General features: G+C 44.2%; 1 pseudogene; it reads left to right on the plus strand.

Annotated features, from left to right (window-relative positions):
• Window positions 1–2,445: 2,445 nt before the first annotated feature.
• Window positions 2,446–3,831, plus strand: LOC147440593 (uncharacterized; annotated as a pseudogene).
• Window positions 3,832–9,410: the final 5,579 nt, after the last annotated feature.

Genomic DNA, 9,410 nt, shown 5'->3' on the forward strand with positions numbered 1-9,410 from the left:
TCCTCCTCATGTTGCCCTCATGGTGTGCCTGAAGCCTATTGGTTGGCCACCCAAGGGGTCCAATGATAATTTAGGATATTTAATTAATTGATTTTGCATTTATCAAGTCCTCTCTCTCAAAGGGGAAAGGGGGACACTTGTCCCAAGGCTACCCCTATTGCTTGTAATGGCTCCTGCTTGTGATTGGCTAGGCCTGGAGGGGTCCAATGAGCTTCAAGCATGAGCTACAAGGGGGGGTCGACCCAAGCAAGCTAGGGGGTTGCTTAGGGGGTATACTCACCCACACACACTCACAAACACTCTCATGGGGTGCTATGCAAAGTGCAAGAGCTCCATCTCCTTCTCGAAGCTCCTGGAGAAGTTGAGAGCCTACACCAACTCTCTTGGCTATGGAATGCAAATCCAACCAAGAGCTATGCTTCAATGCTTAAGCTTGCCATCTTCTTCTTCTCCATTACTATGCTATTATGTATGCTAGCAACAAGAGTATGATAAGTGAGGAACTAATTCTTTCTCCTATGAAATGTTTCTTCTTCCTCTTCCCTACCCTCATTCCCTGCTAGCTCTCTCCACCTTCGAAGGTGTTTGAGGTCTTGGGATTGAGGCTTGGGATAGTTAATGCTTTCTACAAGTGCATGTTATGCTTATTGCAAGAAGGCTAATGGTTTATTGCAAGTAGATTAATTGTATTGCAAGGTAGATTAATTATTGCTTTAAGCACAAGTTGATGCATAAAAGTATACATCTTCATGCACTCAAATGATTTAGGGAACACAAAGATTAATGATGTTCACAAGTTCTTGATTGTTATCAAGCTAAGATTGATTGTTGAGATTATGCAAAAGCTTGGTGTGTGAACCTTCTATCTCCATATTGCCAAGGAGGTCTCAAGGAACACAAAGATTGTATTGTACCAAGTCTCTCTTAATGAGAGAATCTATAATACAAATGCCTTTTGGAGGGGGGACCGGCTCCACATAAATCCGGTCCTCAACTGTTGTCATATTCTCTATACTCTCTCTCTTGTAAAAGTATTGTTCATGCCTAGTTAATTAAGTGTTATGATAGAGTTGCTACTACCAATTAAGTTCACCCTCTATGCTCTCAAAATTGCTCACTCTAAATTCCGCTATTCTCTAAGTTCATAGGCCATTCCCATTACACCAAGATAAGCACATTTCTTGATGACGCTGCAATTTCTGAGACTACTAGCCCACGTCCGCCCTTAGCGACACTGGCGTTTGTTGTCCTGAAAAGTCGTAATTTCCATCAAAGAATTGGTACTACATTTGGGGATTTGGTTGTTGCTGATGGCCCGACCCCATACGACAAAGCAGTTTTACGTATCAGAAGCATTGGCTTCAACATTTCTTTCTTTCGATATTGACAAACCTTTTGTCATATGTAGGTCAGCTTTGTCAACTCTCGAAAGCAAGAGTACGATCGGGTCATGGCCCAGATGGCTAGGGAGGACATGATTATGTTTGTGGCTAGGAATATTGGCCTCTTTGTTGGCAAGGTGCACACATTGTCTGTTCTAGATGTCACAACTTTGGCCCCCGTGCGAGGATCACGTTTGAAGGAAGAATTGACTATAGCATTTCATAGATAGTGTGAGACTCTCGGCTACAATAGAGAGGTGACTTTGCATGGTTTGCACTCAACCGGATGAAGACATCTTTAGTGGTCTTTACACGTTTGTTTTTTTTTGTACGTTGTGGGTACTTTGCGCTTTGTGAACTTCAATAGAGCTCTCTTGCATTCCCAGTGCTTAGTTTGTGACTCACCGAAGGTGAAGAAGGTTGAAGGCCGACTGTTTTGTTCTCTTTGTGATAAAGATCACGTCATCAACACGACGCTCAGACTGGAGACACAGATTCGAAGCAGCATTGACAGACGTGTTGTGGCAGTTCAAGTGTCAGGATCTATGGTGGATCGTCTTCTGGGCTTGCCAAGGAGCTTCAAGGAGGTGTACATGGAGAGCATTCCAGAGGCAAGGGATATTTTATCGACATCTGTTGTCGAGGGTGTGTTCAAAATTGACACAAATGGGTCTATGATATCTTTCACTCCTCGGTTGGAAACCTAGATGCTTTGAGAGCATGTATTTGAATAGCTTTTGGCCTTTCACCACGAATAACTATCCTTCCTTACCTAGACCCCTCTACAATCGATGAACTAAATTTTGGCTTGTCCATTGTATATCCCGTTTCAGAAGAAAGTCCGTGGTGTCTCTCCATAACTCGCTCTCTACTCTTCCTTCCTCTCCATCTTTTCAACCTTCCAAAGCACAGACTTTCTCTCTCTCTCTCTCTCTCTCTCTCTCTCTCTCTCTCTCTCTCTCTCTCTCTCTCTCTCTCTCTCTCTCTCTCTCTCTCTCTAACACACGTACACAAACAAACACACAAGCTAACTTAATGTTTACAATCTTTGTGTGTCTTTCCAATGACTCACTTGGCCGAACACGATGTCTATAGCATTTTTGCGGCACAGTTTCCGAACAATTCAGACATCTTCCTCGTGCTACACTATCTCCAAAACTCAACAGGTGCACCGCATGACCTTAGATCAAATTTGCTCAACGACTTGTTTTAGACCTTCTTTCATGATAGACATGCTGTCCCGGGTGCATGCCTCTTCTTCTGTACTGATGGGGCCACTAGCGCAATGACAGTCACAAAATTCTCGTCTTTGTATTCAACATGCACCAACTCACTTGCCCTTAGCCTCGACATATTAACGGCCTTCGCTCGCTTTGGGACTTGTAGGTTAAAAGTGTATTTGAAAAGAAATGGAAGCGTGAGAAAAATCATCTTGTGGATGCCATCGAAACCATTTCTTGCAAAGGGCATTCTGCTCTCCGAAACAAGCAACGGCATCACATACCTTCCCACCTTCACAACGTGCTCAAGCCGTGCACGTGTTCGATGGAAAGAAGATGAGGTGGCCACTTTGCATCAACTATCCTTGTTGCATGAGGCTTTGCCAGATATTGAGGTCGTCCGCATGTTCCAAGCCAAACACCCACACACGTTGCACACAACCCGGGCCGTGAAATGCAAGCTTTCACGCCTGAAGAGCAAGAAGGGCTTGGTCACCGGTGCTTAGATACGACGCACCCATGCCAGGTTGAGCAAGGCGATTAAGAGATACAACAAAAGCATCAAGGACAAGCCCATTACACCTTGCGAAAAATGTGGACGCTTGCTTTTCCGCTGCCAGCTAACACGTCAGCTTCTACCTTCAGTTGTGGAATCCACTTCAAGGAAGCGAAGACGCTATGTGGATGTGTACGTCTGCAACCAGTGCAAGAAACACTTGACAAGCAATAGCAACCGCCTGTGGAGCTTGCAAGAGACAGGGTTCAATCCAACGCTTCCCTTCGTGTCAGATCTAAACCTCGTAGAGACACGCTTGGTCTCCATTCGTATTCCCTTCACCAAGATACGTGAACTGACGTATGATGGTCAGTATGGGCTTAGAGGTAGTGTTGTCAATGTGCTTGCCAACTTGGAGAAGAGCCAGGCTGTGCTGCCTCGCTTCATTGAGGATGAGGCTTTTGTCATTGTGGGCATCAAACGGAAACTCGAGTACGATAGATGTTACCTAAGCGGTGTTGTGCGACCCCTGCTCACAATGCGTGCAACCACTACATTGATGTCCACACCACTCTACACACGAGAAGGTGTCACCATCAACGACAGGTGGCTTGCACACCTTTCCAGTCTAAGTATGGCTCCTGCAAATACTCTTAACGACAATACGCACGATGTTGAGCTTGAGGATGATCAGACTGATGTCATGCTTCATGGAGTCACAAGTGCGGCATAGGTTGTCGACTACAATGGCAAGATTCTTCATGTTGCGCCTTGCGAGGGAAATTCACTGTTGAGCATCTTCACGGACGAGTATTGCGAGAAGTTGAGCTTCCCAACTCTTTTCTTCGGGTCCCCTAGAAGATATAGGGAGGCCGCAACCAAAGATTATCAAACGATCGCAAAGTGGGAGCTCCTAAACGTCGATAGAAGATTCGCCCTGGACATCGAGAATTTATTTTTCAAGTCTATCAAAATCATGTCACAACAAGTTGCTTCCTCTGTTTGGATGCGAATGCGCAAGGGAAAGCTAGGAGGTGCAGTGCTAACTGCAAGGCAGGTTGTGGAAGACACAAACATAGAGAGGATTCTCAACTCAAGATTAGGCTTTAGAGACTTCGAGGCGCTGTGCACGTCCCCCGACTACAAGGAAAAGATTAAAAAAAATGTATTCGCAATGATCGGGCAACTTGGACCGCCTACATTTTTTGTCACGTTCTCCTCCGCAGAACGAAGATGGAAAGAGCTTCTTGCTGCACTTGAGAAGTTAGTCCCGCTGAGCCAAGATCCTGACGAGAGTCTGAGCTCATATAAACGTCGCCTCATTCGTGCCGATCCCATTACAACTGCTCGTTTCTATGTCAACAGGTTCAACGCAATGAAACGGTTGTTGTGCACTGATTCCTCCATATGTAGCAAAATACGAGACTTCTTTTTCATCACGGAGTTCCAAAGTCGCGGTAGCCAACATGATCATGGTTTATTGTGGCTAGAAAATGCTCCATCACTCACAACACACTCAGATCAAGATATTGTATTATTTGTAGATACCCACATTAGCACAGATAGATCCATCTTGCCCAATGAACTTTCTGAAGCTTACAAGCACAAGCATCATAAGACTTGCCAAAAGAAGAGCAAAAGTTGCCGTTTTGGATTTCCACGTTTTCCCATGCCATTCACAACTATTATCCAACAAGGAATACTTGAGGCAAAACATAGCTAGACAAGGCAAGCTTTACTTGCAACAAATCGAAAAACAACTCAGCCAAATTGATTTACAAAATGCCCCTACATTTGAAGAATGGCTAGAACAAGTACAACTCTCCATGGAACAGTACTTGCTTGCATTACAAGCAACTATCTCAACACCCACTATTTTCCTCAAGTGCAAACCAAGCGATATATTCACAAACAACTTCAACAAATCAATAGCTTCACTTTGGAATGCAAATACAGATATACAGTTCGTACTAAATGCACATGGAGCTGCGAGCTATTGCACCTCATACATGACAAAAATGGACAATACATTAATAGGAGCAATCAAGTCACAAGTTGATCATTGTGTCGCAAACAATGCAACAACGTTGGAGAGACTACGAAAAGTTGGTAGCACAATCCTTAACACACAACAAATTAGTTCACGGCAAGCTGCTTAAATATGTCTCTCGCTTCCATTGCATAGCTCCTCTAGAGAATTCATATACATAAATACTAACCCACCTGAAGAGCGTGCTCTTGTTCTCAAAAAGAAGAACGCCCTGCAAAAAATGCACCCCGACACAACATAAATCTTCTCTGCCTCCATCATTGACAAATATGCCTCCAGACCACACTGTTCTTTGCCATGTGCTTGGCCCAGTTCGCTTCCACAACCAAAAATCCGTCCAGGCCTGACAAGTTGCTGCAGAGGGCACGCATCGTACGGTACGTTAGATACAATAAAGCCAAAGACCCTGACAACCACTATAGATAACAATGCCTTCTCTTCTTGCCGTGGTCAAGGCATGAGAATGAGCACCTACCCGAAGGTTCATCTTGGATCGATGTCTACACTTCGAACATTGAGACAGTGAAAAACAATGAATCACAATTCGTGGTCGAACCAACTCCACTTGATAGGCTCGCAACAGCTATCACAACCTCACGCAACACGAGAAGTGTAAGTTTCTTGAACGATTCCAACAATGCCAGCGTGATGATCAACACCCCATCAAACCAACCGACGAAGAAACCATTTGCTTCGCATTTTTCCAAACATATTGGCATGACCAATGAGGATTTCCACACATCAATAAAGAAACTAAACCCACAACAACGACTCATCCTCGATGATGTCATGCTTAAAAAACGCATAGCGCCATCGGAAAAGATACATCTCTTCCTCACAGGTGGAGCAAGCACTGGAAAAACATTCACGTTGCTCTTGCTGGTCGAAGCCCTCATTCATTTCTACACGCATAAGTCGGGCCACAATCCTGACTTTCCTAAGGCACTCCTGATGGCATATACAGGCAAGGCAACATTCAACATTGGTGGTACAACCATACACTTAGCTTTACATTTGCCTTTGATAACTACGACACACAAAAGCCTCAGAGCAGAAAAGCTAGATGCATTGTCCTTACTTTATCAAGATTTGGAGCTTGTAGTGTTTGATGAAGTCTCCTTGATAGGATCAAGTGTCTTCTCATTGGCTGACTCACGTCTTCGTGCCATCAAGAGAAAACACGACCAACCTTTTGGTGGCCTAGATGTCATACTTTGTGGTGACCTCGGCCAAGCTAGCCCAGTCAAAGACTCTTGGATATTCACAACCAAGCGGCCTCTTCTCGTGGCGGTTGCACCTTCGTACTGGCATGAATTCCTTAAGTGCTATGAACTAACGATGACAATGAGACAAACCGATGGACAGTTTATAGAGGTGCTCAACCGAATGAGAACTGGCTCACACACTAGCAACGACCTTGCATACATTAACAACTCCTTCCATAGAGAGCTGCCTGCTGACATAACCATATCACACCTATTCTACTCTAACAAGGCAAAGGATGAACACAATGAAAAGATCTTCGCACAATTGCCCGATGAGCCACACATATTCAAAGCAATTGACAAGCGTGCCACCTCTTGCAACAAAACAATAGCAACTCCATTGGATGCCAGACAAACTGTAGGTCTCCAAGCAACATTGTGTCTGAAGCCAGGCCTAGTGGTTGAGCTATGCGCTGAAATCTGGACATTCCCGACGGCCTCGTCAACGGTGCAGAAGGCGTCTACAAGCTCTGCACTACATTCTTCGACACGACATGCCTCTGGATTCATTTCACCAACCCTAGCACAGGGCAAAAACAAAGGTACGACCACCGTCATCTTCGCAACCCACTCTCATTGCCTAGTTGGACGCCGATTCTCCGCATCACACGCGAATTCCAAATTGGCAAGAACTACTTCAACACCCTCACACGCAAGCAATTCCCAGTTCAACCTGCTGCGGCCCGCATGATTCACCGATCGCAAGGGCTTACACTCAACACACTAGCTTTCAACCCCAAAGGGATTAGGTCTCACGGCCTCGCATACACTACTCTCACACGGATTCGTGACACTGCAAATCTATATTTGATGGAGAGCTTGCTGCCCTGCAACATTCACACCGACGCATCAGTCCTCAAAGAGCTCCACAGGTTGAGAATAGAAGCAACTTATTCCCCTGTCCAAAAGCAACTACATCTCCACCAAGATACACATTACATTGTCCAATCACTGAACGTCGTCTCCCTTGGTAAGCATGCAAACGATATCATCCACGACAAAAGCCTAATGGCCTCCGATGTCCTCTGCCTACAAGAGACTCGACAACATGCGACAACCATTCCTGGCTTCCGTAGCATATCCTCAACACAACTACACGGCATCTCCATTCTGCATAAAGACAACCTAATACCTACACAAATACACATTTGCATCAATCAAACACTTGAAACGATCCATGCAACTTTCCACTGCGCCAATAAGTGCCTAGCGACAATCATTTCACTCTACAGGGCACCGACATCATCGCTCCCACGGTTCCTGCATAGCATCTCCAATCTTCTTGATTCAACCCGCACCATGCGACCACTAATCATAATGGGAGATTTCAACATTAACGCACTTGAGGAAACCAGCACATATAGAACCCTTTCCAACCTCATTCTCCAGCACGGTCTCCACCAATTGATACACCATCCAACCACAATACACAACTCTATGCTGGACCACGTATGGGTTAGCAATGACCTGTCACAAACCATGTCCGGCACTAACTACAACTACTGGTCCAACCACTCCACTACATACCTCCTCATCGCCAAAAACTGACCTTCCCTTGCTTTCTGCAGGCCATTGTGAGTTCTCACCTTGTTGGCTTAGAGAAGGCCTAAGAGAAGAGGTTGCAAAATTGTGCAAACCTTTTATTATCCAAATTGTCACCATCACATTTGATATAATATGACCGTTGTTTTTGCTTTAGTGTTTTCTTAAAGTGTCCTTATGTAAAGCTCTAGTTCTTTGCAAGTCATAATTGAAGATTTTTTCTAAACGTTGTTGATGTGAATGCAATGGTTAATGCAAAGGTTGTGTACGAATTGGTTTCTCTTTAAAGAGAGGATGCAAACTTTGACTTATGGATAAGTTTTACCTTCTACACGATGCAAACTTTCTTCTATAGGTATTCCTAATGGCTTAAAAAAAATTAAAAGGTATTTCTAAATGGCTTCAAAAAAATTAAAGGTGGTCGTAGTTCAAAGATTCCAGTCAAAAACAAAAAAACGATGCGTTAATCTATAGCACGTAACGATAGGTAATGACGAAGCACATAGATTTGTAACATTATTATTAAGAAAGATGAGAGAGAGAGAGAGAGAGAGAGAGAGAGAGAGAGACGCTAAAAAGAAGTTAGAAAAAAACGCTAAAGAAAAAATGAAAGAGTAGAGAAACACCTATTTATATGAACACAAAAAGTCTTTTGACTTCCCACTTCATTTGTCTTTTCATTTCTTAAACTCACCCTTCACTTATGCACTTGATATGTTTTGATTTTATTTTTATTTTTTTGAGATCGAAAAAAATATTAGGTAAACTTATGCATACTGGTGGCTTTTCAAGTTTATTGGAGAGAATCTAATAAGATCCCATCCCTTTCCTAGACAGTCCGCTATCAAGTAAAATCCTCACCAAAATCAACATGCAGTGAGGCAAAGTCGAACCTGGGAGCTAGACGATCCCAAAGAGCATTTCGCCTAAGCCATGCGGACGAACATCAATGCTGTCAACGACCAAGCACCCAAGATTTAAAAAAAATGATGAAGGCCCCTCGTTTCTCTGTCGCGTGCTCACTTCTCAGCCTGCTGCTCATGCCACCCCCTCCTCCAGTGTTTACGACCGCTTGTGACCATGCGCCATCACCTGCGACACACCAAGCCCTGCCCCATCCCTCCTCCTGCCTCGCATACCCGACTGTTCTTTTGATATTCGACTTTGGGTTTGAGGGTATCTAGGGTACTCTCTCGCTCTGCCTATGCAGCTGCAGTGGCTTCCCTCGCGCGCCAAGCCCCATGCATTCTACTCCCTCCGCCTTGCTGGTGACTCCGTTGCCAATGCATCCCAATTGCTGCCGTTTTTATTGCTTCTGAGAGAGCATCGCCCCATATTCGACCTATTAACGATTTTTTTTTAATCGTTGGCACATACTAGGTAAGTTTTAATATTATTTCATTTGTTTCAAGGGGAAGATTTTCACAAAGAAAAATTGAAAGGAGAATCGACCAT

The sequence above is a fragment of the Adiantum capillus-veneris genome, chromosome 15, assembly GCF_014529385.1.
Source record: "Adiantum capillus-veneris isolate H3 chromosome 15, ASM1452938v2, whole genome shotgun sequence".
Taxonomy (NCBI): Eukaryota; Viridiplantae; Streptophyta; class Polypodiopsida; order Polypodiales; family Pteridaceae; genus Adiantum; species Adiantum capillus-veneris.